Raw genomic sequence first — 17,119 nt, 5'->3', positions numbered from 1 at the left:
GATAGTGACGTGGCCTGGATGGTGAGGAACTTTGATAGTGACGTGGCCTGATGGTAGAGAACTGTGATAGTGACGTGGCCTGGATGGTGGGGAACTTTGGTAGTGACGTGGCCTGGATGGTGGGGAACTTTGATAGTGACGTGGCCTGGATGGTGAGGTACTTTGATAGTGACGTAGCCTGGATGGTAGAGAACTGTGATAGTGACGTGGCCTGGTTGGTGGGGAACCTTGATAGTGACGTGGCCTGGATGGTGCGGAACCTTGTTAGTGACGTGGCCTGGATGGTGAGGAACTTTGATAGTGACGTGGCCTGGATGGTGGGGAACTTTGATAGTGATGTGGCCTGGATGGTGGGGAACTTTGATAGTGACGTGGCCTGGATGGTGAGGTACTTTGATAGTGACGTAGCCTGGATGGTAGAGAACTGTGATAGTGACGTGGCCTGGATGGTAGAGAACTGTGATAGTGACGTGGCCTGGATGGTGAGGAACTTTGATAGTGACGTGGCCTGGATGGTGGGGAACTTTGATAGTGACGTGGACTGGATGGTGGGGAACTTTGATAGTGACGTGGCCTGGATAGCGAGGAACTTTGATAGTGACGTGGCCTGGATGGCGGGGAACCTTGATAGTGACGTGGCCTGGATGGTAGAGAACTGTGATAGTGATGTGGCCTGGATGGTAGAGAACTGTGATAGTGACGTGGCCTGGATGGTGAGGAACTTTGATAGTGACGTGGCCTGGATGGTGGGGAACTTTGATAGTGACGTGGCCTGGATGGTTGGGAACCTTGATAGTGACGTGGCCTGGATGGTGCGGAACCTTGTTAGTGACGTGGCCTGGATGGTGAGGAACTTTGATAGTGACGTGGCCTGGATGGTGGGGAACTTTGATAGTGATGTGGCCTGGATGGTGGGGAACTTTGATAGTGACGTGGCCTGGATGGTGAGGAACTTTGATAGCGACGTGGCCTGGATGGTAGAGAACTGTGATAGTGACGTGGCCTGGATGGTGGGGAACTTTGATAGTGACGTGGCCTGGATGGTAGAGAACTTTGATAGTGACGTGGCCTGGATGGTGGGGAACTTTGATAGTGACGTGGCCTGGAAGGTGAGGAACTTTGATAGTGACGTGGCCTGATGGTAGAGAACTGTGATAGTGACGTGGCCTGGATGGTGGGGAACTTTGGTAGTGACGTGGCCTGGATGGTGGGGAACTTTGATAGTGACGTGGCCTGGATGGTGAGGTACTTTGATAGTGACGTAGCCTGGATGGTAGAGAACTGTGATAGTGACGTGGCCTGGTTGGTGGGGAACCTTGATAGTGACGTGGCCTGGATGGTGCGGAACCTTGTTAGTGACGTGGCCTGGATGGTGAGGAACTTTGATAGTGACGTGGCCTGGATGGTGGGGAACTTTGATAGTGACGTGGCCTGGATGGTGGGGAATTTAGATAGTGACGTGGCCTGGATGGTGAGGAACTCTGATAGTGACGTGGCCTGGATGGTGAGGAACTTTGATAGTGACGTGGCCTGGATGGTGAGGAACTTTGATAGTGACGTGGCCTGTATAGCGAGGAACTTTGATAGCGACGTGGCCTGTATAGCGAGGAACTTTGATAGCGACGTGGCCTGGATGGTGGGGAACTTTGATAGCGACGTGGCCTGGATGGTGGGGAACTTTGATAGTGACGTGGCCTGGATGGTAGGGAACTTTGATAGTGACGTGGCCTGGATGGTGAAGAACTTTGATAGTGACGTGGCCTGGATGGTGGGGAACTTTGATAGTGACGTGGCCTGGATGGTAGAGAACTGTGATAGTGACGTGGCCTGGATGGTAGAGAACTGTGATAGTGACGTGGCCTGGATGGTGAGGAACTTTGATAGTGACGTGGCCTGGATGGTAGAGAACTGTGATAGTGACGTGGCCTGGATGGTAGTGAACTGTGACAGTGACGTGGCCTGGATGGTAGGGAACTTTGATAGTGACGTGGCCTGGATGGTGGGGAACTTTGATAGTGACGTGGCCTGGATGGTAGAGAACTGTGATAGTGACGTGGCCTGGATGGTGGGGAACTTTGATAGTGACGTGGCCTGGATGGTAGAGAACTGTGATAGTGACGTGGCCTGGATGGTGGGGAACTTTGATAGTGACGTCGCCTGGATGGTAGGGAACTTTGATAGTGACGTGGCCTGGATGGTGAGGAACTTTGATAGTGACGTGGCCTGGATGGTAGGGAACTTTGATAGTGACGTGGCCTGGATGGTAGGGAACTTTGATAGTGACGTGGCCTGGATGGTGGCGAACTTTGATATTGATGTGGCCTGGATGGTGGGGAACTTTGATAGTGACGTGGCCTGGATGGTGAGGAACTTTGATAGTGACGTGGCCTGGATGGTGAGGAACTTTGATAGCGACGTGGCCTGGATGGTAGAGAACTGTGATAGTGACGTGGCCTGGATGGTGGGGAACTTTGATAGTGACGTGGCCTGGATGGTAGAGAACTTTGATAGTGACGTGGCCTGGATGGTGGGGAACTTTGATAGTGACGTGGCCTGGATGGTGAGGAACTTTGATAGTGACGTGGCCTGATGGTAGAGAACTGTGATAGTGACGTGGCCTGGATGGTGAGGAACTTTGATAGTGACGTGGCCTGGATGATAGGGAACTTTGATAGTGACGTGGCCTGGATGGTAGGGAACTTTGATAGTGACGTGGCCTGGATGGTGGCGAACTTTGATAGTGATGTGGCCTGGATGGTGGGAAACTTTGATAGTGACGTGGCCTGGATGGTGAGGAACTTTGATAGTGACGTGGCCTGGATGGTGAGGAACTTTGATAGCGACGTGGCCTGGATGGTAGAGAACTGTGATAGTGACGTGGCCTGGATGGTGGGGAACTTTGATAGTGACGTGGCCTGGATGGTAGAGAACTTTGATAGTGACGTGGCCTGGATGGTGGGGAACTTTGATAGTGACGTGGCCTGGATGGTGAGGAACTTTGATAGTGACGTGGCCTGATGGTAGAGAACTGTGATAGTGACGTGGCCTGGATGGTGGGGAACTTTGGTAGTGACGTGGCCTGGATGGTGGGGAACTTTGATAGTGACGTGGCCTGGATGGTGAGGTACTTTGATAGTGACGTAGCCTGGATGGTAGAGAACTGTGATAGTGACGTGGCCTGGTTGGTGGGGAACCTTGATAGTGACGTGGCCTGGATGGTGCGGAACCTTGTTAGTGACGTGGCCTGGATGGTGAGGAACTTTGATAGTGACGTGGCCTGGATGGTGGGGAACTTTGATAGTGATGTGGCCTGGATGGTGGGGAACTTTGATAGTGACGTGGCCTGGATGGTGAGGTACTTTGATAGTGACGTAGCCTGGATGGTAGAGAACTGTGATAGTGACGTGGCCTGGATGGTAGAGAACTGTGATAGTGACGTGGCCTGGATGGTGAGGAACTTTGATAGTGACGTGGCCTGGATGGTGGGGAACTTTGATAGTGACGTGGACTGGATGGTGGGGAACTTTGATAGTGACGTGGCCTGGATAGCGAGGAACTTTGATAGTGACGTGGCCTGGATGGCGGGGAACCTTGATAGTGACGTGGCCTGGATGGTAGAGAACTGTGATAGTGATGTGGCCTGGATGGTAGAGAACTGTGATAGTGACGTGGCCTGGATGGTGAGGAACTTTGATAGTGACGTGGCCTGGATGGTGGGGAACTTTGATAGTGACGTGGCCTGGATGGTTGGGAACCTTGATAGTGACGTGGCCTGGATGGTGCGGAACCTTGTTAGTGACGTGGCCTGGATGGTGAGGAACTTTGATAGTGACGTGGCCTGGATGGTGGGGAACTTTGATAGTGATGTGGCCTGGATGGTGGGGAACTTTGATAGTGACGTGGCCTGGATGGTGAGGAACTTTGATAGCGACGTGGCCTGGATGGTAGAGAACTGTGATAGTGACGTGGCCTGGATGGTGGGGAACTTTGATAGTGACGTGGCCTGGATGGTAGAGAACTTTGATAGTGACGTGGCCTGGATGGTGGGGAACTTTGATAGTGACGTGGCCTGGAAGGTGAGGAACTTTGATAGTGACGTGGCCTGATGGTAGAGAACTGTGATAGTGACGTGGCCTGGATGGTGGGGAACTTTGGTAGTGACGTGGCCTGGATGGTGGGGAACTTTGATAGTGACGTGGCCTGGATGGTGAGGTACTTTGATAGTGACGTAGCCTAGATGGTAGAGAACTGTGATAGTGACGTGGCCTGGTTGGTGGGGAACCTTGATAGTGACGTGGCCTGGATGGTGCGGAACCTTGTTAGTGACGTGGCCTGGATGGTGAGGAACTTTGATAGTGACGTGGCCTGGATGGTGGGGAACTTTGATAGTGATGTGGCCTGGATGGTGGGGAACTTTGATAGTGACGTGGCCTGGATGGTGAGGAACTTTGATAGTGACGTGGCCTGGATGGTAGAGAACTGTGATAGTGACGTGGCCTGGATGGTGTGGAACTTTGATAGTGACGTGGCCTGGATGGTGGGGAATTTTGATAGTGACGTGGCCTGGATGGTGGGGAACTTTGATAGTGACGTGGCCTGGATGGTGGGGAATTTAGATAGTGACGTGGCCTGGATGGTGAGGAACTCTGATAGTGACGTAGCCTGGATGGTGAGGAACTTTGATAGTGACGTGGCCTGGATGGTGAGGAACTTTGATAGTGACGTGGCCTGTATAGCGAGGAACTTTGATAGCGACGTGGCCTGTATAGCGAGGAACTTTGATAGCGACGTGGCCTGGATGGTGGGGAACTTTGATAGCGACGTGGCCTGGATGGTGGGGAACTTTGATAGTGACGTGGCCTGGATGGTAGGGAACTTTGATAGTGACGTGGCCTGGATGGTGAAGAACTTTGATAGTGACGTGGCCTGGATGGTGGGGAACTTTGATAGTGACGTGGCCTGGATGGTAGAGAACTGTGATAGTGACGTGGCCTGGATGGTAGAGAACTGTGATAGTGACGTGGCCTGGATGGTGAGGAACTTTGATAGTGACGTGGCCTGGATGGTAGAGAACTGTGATAGTGACGTGGCCTGGATGGTAGTGAACTGTGACAGTGACGTGGCCTGGATGGTAGGGAACTTTGATAGTGACGTGGCCTGGATGGTGGGGAACTTTGATAGTGACGTGGCCTGGATGGTAGAGAACTGTGATAGTGACGTGGCCTGGATGGTGGGGAACTTTGATAGTGACGTGGCCTGGATGGTAGAGAACTGTGATAGTGACGTGGCCTGGATGGTGGGGAACTTTGATAGTGACGTCGCCTGGATGGTAGGGAACTTTGATAGTGACGTGGCCTGGATGGTGAGGAACTTTGATAGTGACGTGGCCTGGATGGTAGGGAACTTTGATAGTGACGTGGCCTGGATGGTAGGGAACTTTGATAGTGACGTGGCCTGGATGGTGGCGAACTTTGATAGTGATGTGGCCTGGATGGTGGGGAACTTTGATAGTGACGTGGCCTGGATGGTGAGGAACTTTGATAGTGACGTGGCCTGGATGGTGAGGAACTTTGATAGCGACGTGGCCTGGATGGTAGAGAACTGTGATAGTGACGTGGCCTGGATGGTGGGGAACTTTGATAGTGACGTGGCCTGGATGGTAGAGAACTTTGATAGTGACGTGGCCTGGATGGTGGGGAACTTTGATAGTGACGTGGCCTGGATGGTGAGGAACTTTGATAGTGACGTGGCCTGATGGTAGAGAACTGTGATAGTGACGTGGCCTGGATGGTGAGGAACTTTGATAGTGACGTGGCCTGGATGATAGGGAACTTTGATAGTGACGTGGCCTGGATGGTAGGGAACTTTGATAGTGACGTGGCCTGGATGGTGGCGAACTTTGATAGTGATGTGGCCTGGATGGTGGGAAACTTTGATAGTGACGTGGCCTGGATGGTGAGGAACTTTGATAGTGACGTGGCCTGGATGGTGAGGAACTTTGATAGCGACGTGGCCTGGATGGTAGAGAACTGTGATAGTGACGTGGCCTGGATGGTGGGGAACTTTGATAGTGACGTGGCCTGGATGGTAGAGAACTTTGATAGTGACGTGGCCTGGATGGTGGGGAACTTTGATAGTGACGTGGCCTGGATGGTGAGGAACTTTGATAGTGACGTGGCCTGATGGTAGAGAACTGTGATAGTGACGTGGCCTGGATGGTGGGGAACTTTGGTAGTGACGTGGCCTGGATGGTGGGGAACTTTGATAGTGACGTGGCCTGGATGGTGAGGTACTTTGATAGTGACGTAGCCTGGATGGTAGAGAACTGTGATAGTGACGTGGCCTGGTTGGTGGGGAACCTTGATAGTGACGTGGCCTGGATGGTGCGGAACCTTGTTAGTGACGTGGCCTGGATGGTGAGGAACTTTGATAGTGACGTGGCCTGGATGGTGGGGAACTTTGATAGTGATGTGGCCTGGATGGTGGGGAACTTTGATAGTGACGTGGCCTGGATGGTGAGGAACTTTGATAGTGACGTGGCCTGGATGGTAGAGAACTGTGATAGTGACGTGGCCTGGATGGTGTGGAACTTTGATAGTGACGTGGCCTGGATGGTGTGGAATTTTGATAGTGACGTGGCCTGGATGGTGGGGAACTTTGATAGTGACATGGCCTGGATGGTGGGGAATTTAGATAGTGACGTGGCCTGGATGGTGAGGAACTCTGATAGTGACGTGGCCTGGATGGTGAGGAACTTTGATAGTGACGTGGCCTGGATGGTGAGGAACTTTGATAGTGACGTGGCCTGGATGGTGAGGAACTTTGATAGTGACGTGGCCTGGATGGTGAGGAACTTTGATAGCGACGTGGCCTGGATGGTAGAGAACTGTGATAGTGACGTGGCCTGGATGGTGGGGAACTTTGATAGTGACGTGGCCTGGATGGTAGAGAACTTTGATAGTGACGTGGCCTGGATGGTGGGGAACTTTGATAGTGACGTGGCCTGGATGGTGGAGAACTGTGATAGTGACGTGGCCTGGATGGTGAGGAACTTTGATAGTGACGTGGCCTGGATGGTAGAGAACTGTGATAGTGACGTGGCCTGGATGGTAGTGAACTGTGACAGTGACGTGGCCTGGATGGTAGGGAACTTTGATAGTGACGTGGCCTGGATGGTGGGGAACTTTGATAGTGACGTGGCCTGGATGGTAGAGAACTGTGATAGTGACGTGGCCTGGATGGTGGGGAACTTTGATAGTGACGTGGCCTGGATGGTAGAGAACTGTGATAGTGACGTGGCCTGGATGGTGGGGAACTTTGATAGTGACGTCGCCTGGATGGTAGGGAACTTTGATAGTGACGTGGCCTGGATGGTGAGGAACTTTGATAGTGACGTGGCCTGGATGGTAGGGAACTTTGATAGTGACGTGGCCTGGATGGTAGGGAACTTTGATAGTGACGTGGCCTGGATGGTGGCGAACTTTGATAGTGATGTGGCCTGGATGGTGGGGAACTTTGATAGTGACGTGGCCTGGATGGTGAGGAACTTTGATAGTGACGTGGCCTGGATGGTGAGGAACTTTGATAGCGACGTGGCCTGGATGTTAGAGAACTGTGATAGTGACGTGGCCTGGATGGTGGGGAACTTTGATAGTGACGTGGCCTGGATGGTAGAGAACTTTGATAGTGACGTGGCCTGGATGGTGGGGAACTTTGATAGTGACGTGGCCTGGATGGTGAGGAACTTTGATAGTGACGTGGCCTGATGGTAGAGAACTGTGATAGTGACGTGGCCTGGATGGTGGGGAACTTTGATAGTGACGTGGCCTGGATGGTGGGGAACTTTGATAGTGACGTGGCCTGGATGGTGAGGAACTTTGATAGTGACGTAGCCTGGATGGTAGAGAACTGTGATAGTGACGTGGCCTGGATGGTAGAGAACTGTGATAGTGACGTGGCCTGGATGGTGAGGAACTTTGATAGTGACGTGGCCTGGATGGTGGGGAACTTTGATAGTGACGTGGACTGGATGGTGGGGAACTTTGATAGTGACGTGGCCTGGATAGCGAGGAACTTTGATAGTGACGTGGCCTGGATGGCGGGGAACCTTGATAGTGACGTGGCCTGGATGGTAGAGAACTGTGATAGTGATGTGGCCTGGATGGTAGAGAACTGTGATAGTGACGTGGCCTGGATGGTGAGGAACTTTGATAGTGACGTGGCCTGGATGGTGGGGAACTTTGATAGTGACGTGTCCTGGATGGTGGGGAACCTTGATAGTGACGTGGCCTGGATGGTGCGGAACCTTGATAGTGACGTGCCCTGGATGGTGAGGAACTTTGATAGTGACGTGGCCTGGATGGTGGGGAACTTCGATAGTGATGTGGCCTGGATGGTGGGGAACTTTGATAGTGACGTGGCCTGGATGGTAGAGAACTGTGATAGTGACGTGGCCTGGATGGTGGGGAACTGTGATAGTGACGTGGCCTGGATGGTGGGGAACTTTAATAGTGACGTGGCCTGGATGGTAGAGAACTGTGATAGTGACGTGGCCTGGATGGTGGGGAACTTTGATAGTGACGTGGCCTGGATGGTGGGGATCTTTGATAGTGACGTGGCCTGGATGGTGAGGAACTTTGATCGTGACGTGGCCTGGATGGTAGGGAACTTTGATAGTGATGTGGCATGGATGGTGAGGAACCTTGATAGTGACGTGCCCTGGATGGTGGGGAACTTTGGTAGTGACGTGGCCTGGATGGTGGGGAACTTTGATAGTGACGTGGCCTGGATGGTGAGGTACTTTGATAGTGAAGTAGCCTGGATGGTAGAGAACTGTGATAGTGACGTGGCCTGGATGGTAGAGAACTGTGATAGTGACGTGGCCTGGATGGTGGGGAACTTTGATAGTGACGTCGCCTGGATGATAGGGAACTTTGATAGTGACGTGGCCTGGATGGTGAGGAACTTTGATAGTGACGTGGCCTGGATGGTAGGGAACTTTGATAGTGACGTGGCCTGGATGGTAGGGAACTTTGATAGTGACGTGGCCTGGATGGTGGCGAACTTTGATAGTGACGTGGCCTGGATGGTGAGGAACTTTGATAGTGACGTGGCCTGGATGGTGAGGAACTTTGATAGCGACGTGGCCTGGATGGTAGAGAACTGTGATAGTGACGTGGCCTGGATGGTGGGGAACTTTGATAGTGACGTGGCCTGGATGGTAGAGAACTTTGATAGTGACGTGGCCTGGATGGTGGGGAACTTTGATAGTGACGTGGCCTGAATGGTGAGGAACTTTGATAGTGACGTGGCCTGATGGTAGAGAACTGTGATAGTGACGTGGCCTGGATGGTGGGGAACTTTGATAGTGACGTGGCCTGGATGGTGGGGAACTTTGATAGTGACGTGGCCTGGATGGTGAGGAACTTTGATAGTGACGTAGCCTGGATGGTAGAGAACTGTGATAGTGACGTGGCCTGGATGGTAGAGAACTGTGATAGTGACGTGGCCTGGATGGTGAGGAACTTTGATAGTGACGTGGCCTGGATGGTGGGGAACTTTGATAGTGACGTGGACTGGATGGTGGGGAACTTTGATAGTGACGTGGCCTGGATAGCGAGGAACTTTGATAGTGACGTGGCCTGGATGGCGGGGAACCTTGATAGTGACGTGGCCTGGATGGTAGAGAACTGTGATAGTGATGTGGCCTGGATGGTAGAGAACTGTGATAGTGACGTGGCCTGGATGGTGAGGAACTTTGATAGTGACGTGGCCTGGATGGTAGGGAACTTTGATAGTGACGTGGCCTGGATGGTGGGGAACCTTGATAGTGACGTGGCCTGGATGGTGCGGAACCTTGATAGTGACGTGCCCTGGATGGTGAGGAACTTTGATAGTGACGTGGCCTGGATGGTGGGGAACTTTGATAGTGATGTGGCCTGGATGGTGGGGAACTTTGATAGTGACATGGCCTGGATGGTAGAGAACTGTGATAGTGACGTGGCCTGGATGGTGGGGAACTGTGATAGTGACGTGGCCTGGATGGTGGGGAACTTTAATAGTGACGTGGCCTGGATGGTAGAGAACTGTGATAGTGACGTGGCCTGGATGGTGGGGAACTTTGATAGTGACGTGGCCTGGATGGTGGGGATCTTTGATAGTGACGTGGCCTGGATGGTGAGGAACTTTGATCGTGACGTGGCCTGGATGGTAGGGAACTTTGATAGTGATGTGGCCTGGATGGTGAGGAACCTTGATAGTGACGTGGCCTGGATGGTGGGGAACTTTGATATTGACGTGGCCTGTATGGTGAGGAACTTTGATAGTGACGTGGCCTGGATGGTAGAGAACTGTGATAGTGACGTGGCCTGGATGGTGGGGAACTTTGATAATGACGTGGCCTGGATGGTGAGGAACTTTGATAGTGACGTGGCCTGGATGGTGAGGAACTGTGATAGTGACGTGGCCTGGATGGTAGAGAACTGTGATAGTGACGTGGCCTGGATGGTGGGGAACTTTGATAGTGACGTGGCCTGGACGGTGAGGAACTGTGATAGTGACGTGGCCTGGATGGTGGGGAACTTTGATAGTGACGTGGCCTGGATGGTAGGGAATTTTGATAGTGACGTGGCCTGGATGGTGGGGAACTTAGATAGTGACATGGCCTGGATGGTAGAGAACTGTGATAATGACGTGGCCTGGATGGTGGGGAACTTTGATAGTGACGTGGCCTGGATGGTGGGGAACTTTGATAGTGACGTGGCCTGGATGGTGGGGAACTTTGATAGTGATGTGGCCTGGATGGTGGGGAACTTTGATAATGACGTGGCCTGGATGGTGAGGAACTTTGATAGTGACGTGGCCTGGATGGTGGGGAACTTTGATAGTGACGTGGCCTGGATGGTGGGAAACTTTGATAGTGATGTGGCCTGGATGGTGGGGAACTTTGATAATGACGTGGCCTGGATGGTGAGGAACTTTGATAGTGACATGGCCTGGATGGTGGGGAACTTTGATAGTGACTTGGCCTGGTTGATAGAGAACTGTGATAGTGATGTGGCCTGGATGGCGGGGAACTTTGATAGTGAGATGGCCTGGATGGTGGGGAACTTTGATAGTGACATGGCCTGGATGGTGGGGAACTTTGATAGTGACGTGGCCTGGATGGTGGGGAACTTTGATAGTGACGTGGCCTGGATGTTGGGGAATTTTGATAGTGACGTGGCCTGGATGGTGAGGAACTTTGATAGTGACGTGGCCTGGATGGTGAGGAACTTTGTTAGTGACGTGGCCTGGATGGTGAGGAACTTTGATAGCGACGTGGCCTGGATGGTAGAGAACTGTGATAGTGACGTGGCCTGGATGGTGGGGAACTTTGATAGTGACGTGGCCTGGATGGTAGAGAACTTTGATAGTGACGTGGCCTGGATGGTGGGGAACTTTGATAGTGACGTGGCCTGAATGGTGAGGAACTTTGATAGTGACGTGGCCTGATGGTAGAGAACTGTGATAGTGACGTGGCCTGGATGGTGGGGAACTTTGATAGTGACGTGGCCTGGATGGTGGGGAACTTTGATAGTGACGTGGCCTGGATGGTGAGGAACTTTGATAGTGACGTAGCCTGGATGGTAGAGAACTGTGATAGTGACGTGGCCTGGATGGTAGAGAACTGTGATAGTGACGTGGCCTGGATGGTGAGGAACTTTGATAGTGACGTGGCCTGGATGGTGGGGAACTTTGATAGTGACGTGGACTGGATGGTGGGGAACTTTGATAGTGACGTGGCCTGGATAGCGAGGAACTTTGATAGTGACGTGGCCTGGATGGCGGGGAACCTTGATAGTGACGTGGCCTGGATGGTAGAGAACTGTGATAGTGATGTGGCCTGGATGGTAGAGAACTGTGATAGTGACGTGGCCTGGATGGTGAGGAACTTTGATAGTGACGTGGCCTGGATGGTAGGGAACTTTGATAGTGACGTAGCCTGGATGGTGGGGAACCTTGATAGTGACGTGGCCTGGATGGTGCGGAACCTTGATAGTGACGTGCCCTGGATGGTGAGGAACTTTGATAGTGACGTGGCCTGGATGGTGGGGAACTTTGATAGTGATGTGGCCTGGATGGTGGGGAACTTTGATAGTGACATGGCCTGGATGGTAGAGAACTGTGATAGTGACGTGGCCTGGATGGTGGGGAACTGTGATAGTGACGTGGCCTGGATGGTGGGGAACTTTAATAGTGACGTGGCCTGGATGGTAGAGAACTGTGATAGTGACGTGGCCTGGATGGTGGGGAACTTTGATAGTGACGTGGCCTGGATGGTGGGGATCTTTGATAGTGACGTGGCCTGGATGGTGAGGAACTTTGATCGTGACGTGGCCTGGATGGTAGGGAACTTTGATAGTGATGTGGCCTGGATGGTGAGGAACCTTGATAGTGACGTGGCCTGGATGGTGGGGAACTTTGATATTGACGTGGCCTGTATGGTGAGGAACTTTGATAGTGACGTGGCCTGGATGGTAGAGAACTGTGATAGTGACGTGGCCTGGATGGTGGGGAACTTTGATAATGACGTGGCCTGGATGGTGAGGAACTTTGATAGTGACGTGGCCTGGATGGTGAGGAACTGTGATAGTGACGTGGCCTGGATGGTAGAGAACTGTGATAGTGACGTGGCCTGGATGGTGGGGAACTTTGATAGTGACGTGGCCTGGACGGTGAGGAACTGTGATAGTGACGTGGCCTGGATGGTGGGGAACTTTGATAGTGACGTGGCCTGGATGGTAGGGAATTTTGATAGTGACGTGGCCTGGATGGTGGGGAACTTAGATAGTGACATGGCCTGGATGGTAGAGAACTGTGATAATGACGTGGCCTGGATGGTGGGGAACTTTGATAGTGACGTGGCCTGGATGGTGGGGAACTTTGATAGTGACGTGGCCTGGATGGTGGGGAACTTTGATAGTGATGTGGCCTGGATGGTGGGGAACTTTGATAATGACGTGGCCTGGATGGTGAGGAACTTTGATAGTGACGTGGCCTGGATGGTGGGGAACTTTGATAGTGACGTGGCCTGGATGGTGGGAAACTTTGATAGTGATGTGGCCTGGATGGTGGGGAACTTTGATAATGACGTGGCCTGGATGGTGAGGAACTTTGATAGTGACATGGCCTGGATGGTGGGGAACTTTGATAGTGACTTGGCCTGGTTGATAGAGAACTGTGATAGTGATGTGGCCTGGATGGCGGGGAACTTTGATAGTGAGATGGCCTGGATGGTGGGGAACTTTGATAGTGACATGGCCTGGATGGTGGGGAACTTTGATAGTGACGTGGCCTGGATGGTGGGGAACTTTGATAGTGACGTGGCCTGGATGTTGGGGAATTTTGATAGTGACGTGGCCTGGATGGTGAGGAACTTTGATAGTGACGTGGCCTGGATGGTGAGGAACTTTGTTAGTGACGTGGCCTGGATGGTGAGGAACTTTGATAGTGACGTGGCCTGTATAGCGAGGAACTTTGATAGTGTCGTGGCCTTTATAGCGAGGAACTTTGATAGTGACGTGGCCTGGATGGTGGGGAACTTTGATAGCGATGTGGCCTGGATGGTAGAGAACTGTGATAGTGACGTGGCCTGGATGGTGGGGAACTTTGATAGTGACGTGGCCTGGATGGTGGGGAACTTTGATAGTGACGTGGCCTGGATGGTAGGGAACTTTGATAGTGACGTGGCCTGGATGGTGGGGAACTTTGATAGTGACGTGGCCTGGATGGTGGGGAACTTTGATAGTGACGTGGCCTGGATGGTAGAGAACTGTGATAGTGACGTGGCCTGGATGGTAGAGAACTGTGATAGTGACGTGGCCTGGATGGTGGGGAACTTTGATAGTGACGTGGCCTGGATGGTAGAGAACTGTGATAGTGACGTGGCCTGGATGGTAGAGAACTGTGATAGTGACGTGGCCTGGATGGTGGGGAACTTTGATAGTGACGTGGCCTGGATGGTAGAGAACTGTGATAGTGACGTGGCCTGGATGGTGGGGAACTTTGATAGTGACGTGGCCTGGATGGTAGAGAACTGTGATAGTGACGTGGCCTGGATGGTGGGGAATTTGATAGTGACGTGGCCTGGATGGTGGGGAACTTTGATAGTGACGTGGCGTGGATGGTAGAGAACTGTGATAGTGACGTGGCCTGGATGGTGGGGAACTTTGATAGTGACGTGGCCTGGATTGTGGGGAACTTTGATAGTGACGTGGCCTGGATGGTACAGAACTGTGATAGTGACCTGGCCTGGATGGTGGGGAACTTTGATAGTGACGTGGCCTGGATGGTAGGGAACTTTGATAGTGACGTGGCCTGGATGGTGGGGAACTTTGATAGTGACGTGGCCTGGATGGTGAGGAACTTTGATAGTGACGTGGCCTGGATGGTGGGGAACTTTGATAGTGACGTGGCCTGGACGGTGGGGAATTTTGATAGTGACGTGGCCTGGATGGTGGGGAACTTTGATAGTGACGTGGCCTGGATGGTGGGGAATTTTGATAGTGACGTGGCCTGGATGGTGGGGAACTTTGATAGTGACGTGGCCTGGATGGTGAGGAACTTTGATAGTGACGTGGCCTGGATGGTGAGGAACTTTGATAGTGACGTGGCCTGTATAGCGAGGAACTTTGATAGTGACGTGGCCTGTATAGCGAGGAACTTTGATAGCGACGTGGCCTGGATGGTGGGGAACTTTGATAGCGACGTGGCCTGGATGGTAGAGAACTGTGATAGTGACGTGGCCTGGATGGTGGGGAACTTTGATAGTGACGTGGCCTGGATGGTGGGGAACTTTGATAGTGACGTGGCCTGGATGGTAGGGAAATTTGATAGTGACGTGGCCTGGATGGTGGGGAACTTTGATAGTGACGTGGCCTGGATGGTGGTGAACTTTGATAGTGACGTGGCCTGGATGGTAGAGAACTGTGATAGTGACCTGGCCTGGATGGTAGAGAACTGTGATAGTGACGTGGCCTGGATGGTGAGGAACTTTGATAGTGACGTGGCCTGGATGGTAGAGAACTGTGATAGTGACGTGGCCTGGATGGTAGAGAACTGTGATAGTGACGTGGCCTGGATGGTAGGGAACTTTGATAGTGACGTGGCCTGGATGGTGGGGAACTTTGATAGTGACGTGGCCTGGATGGTAGAGAATTGTGATAGTGACGTGGCCTGGATGGTAGGGAACTTTGATAGTGACGTGGCCTGCATGGTGGGGAACTTTGATAGTGACGTGGCCTGGATGGTAGAGAACTGTGATAGTGACGTGGCCTGGATGGTGGGGAACTTTGACAGTGACGTGGCCTGGATGGTAGAGAACTGTGATAGTGACGTGGCCTGGATGGTGGGGAACTTTGATAGTGACGTGGCCTGGATGGTAGAGAACTGTGATAGTGACGTGGCCTGGATGGTGGGGAACTTTGATAGTGACGTGGCCTGGATGGTGGGGAACTTTGATAGTGACGTGGCCTGGATGGTGTGGAACTTTGATAGTGACGTGGCCTGGATGGTAGGGAACTTTGATAGTGACGTGGCCTCGATGGTGGGGAACTTTGATAGTGACGTGGCCTGGATGGTGAGGAACTTTGATAGTGACGTGGCCTGGATGGTGGGGAACGTTGATAGTGACGTTTGCCTGGATGGTGGGGAATTTTGATAGTGACGTGGCCTGGATGGTCGGGAACTTTGATAGTGACGTGGCCTGGATGGTGGGGAATTTTGATAGTGACGTGGCCTGGATGGTGAGGAACTCTGATAGTGACGTGGCGTGGATGGTGAGGAACTTTGATAGTGACGTGGCCTGGATGGTAGAGAACTGTGATAGTGACGTGGCCTGGATGGTAGAGAACTGTGATAGTGACGTGGCCTGGATGGTAGGGAACTTTGATAGTGACGTGGCCTGGATGGTGGGGAACTTTGATAGTGACGTGGCCTGGATGGTAGAGAACTGTGATAGTGACGTGGCCTGGATGGTAGGGAACTTTGATAGTGACGTGGCCTGCATGGTGGGGAACTTTGATAGTGACGTGGCCTGGATGGTAGAGAACTGTGATAGTGACGTGGCCTGGATGGTGGGGAACTTTGACAGTGACGTGGCCTGGATGGTGGAGAACTGTGATAGTGACGTGGCCTGGATGGTGGGGAACTTTGATAGTGACGTGGCCTGGATGGTAGAGAACTGTGATAGTGACGTGGCCTGGATGGTGGGGAACTTTGATAGTGACGTGGCCTGGATGGTGGGGAACTTTGATAGTGACGTGGCCTGGATGGTGTGGAACTTTGATAGTGACGTGGCCTGGATGGTAGGGAACTTTGATAGTGACGTGGCCTGGATGGTGGGGAACTTTGATAGTGACGTGGCCTGGATGGTGAGGAACTTTGATAGTGACGTGGCCTGGATGGTGGGGAACTTTGATAGTGATGTGGCCTGTATAGCGAGGAACTTTGATAGCGACGTGGCCTGTATAGCGAGGAACTTTGATAGCGACGTGGCCTGGATGGTGGGGAACTTTGATAGCGACGTGGCCTGGATGGTGGGGAACTTTGATAGTGACGTGGCCTGGATGGTAGGGAACTTTGATAGTGACGTGGCCTGGATGGTGAAGAACTTTGATAGTGACGTGGCCTGGATGGTGGGGAACTTTGATAGTGACGTGGCCTGGATGGTAGAGAACGGTGATAGTGACGTGGCCTGGATGGTAGAGAACTGTGATAGTGACGTGGCCTGGATGGTGAGGAACTTTGATAGTGACGTGGCCTGGATGGTAGAGAACTGTGATAGTGATGTGACCTGGATGGTAGAGAACTGTGATAGTGACGTGGCCTGGATGGTAGGGAACTTTGATAGTGACGTGGCCTGGATGGTGGGGAACTTTGATAGTGACGTCGCCTGGATGGTAGAGAACTGTGATAGTGACGTGGCCTGGATGGTGGGGAACTTTGACAGTGACGTGTCCTGGATGGTAGAGAACTGTGATAGTGACGTGGCCTGGATGGTGGGGAACTTTGATAGTGACGTGGCCTGGATGGTAGAGAACGGTGATAGTGACGTGGCCTGGATGGTGGGGAACTTTGA

The sequence above is a fragment of the Hypanus sabinus genome, chromosome 7, assembly GCF_030144855.1.
Source record: "Hypanus sabinus isolate sHypSab1 chromosome 7, sHypSab1.hap1, whole genome shotgun sequence".
Lineage (NCBI taxonomy): Eukaryota > Metazoa > Chordata > Chondrichthyes > Myliobatiformes > Dasyatidae > Hypanus > Hypanus sabinus.
This window is presented reverse-complemented; position numbering follows the sequence as displayed.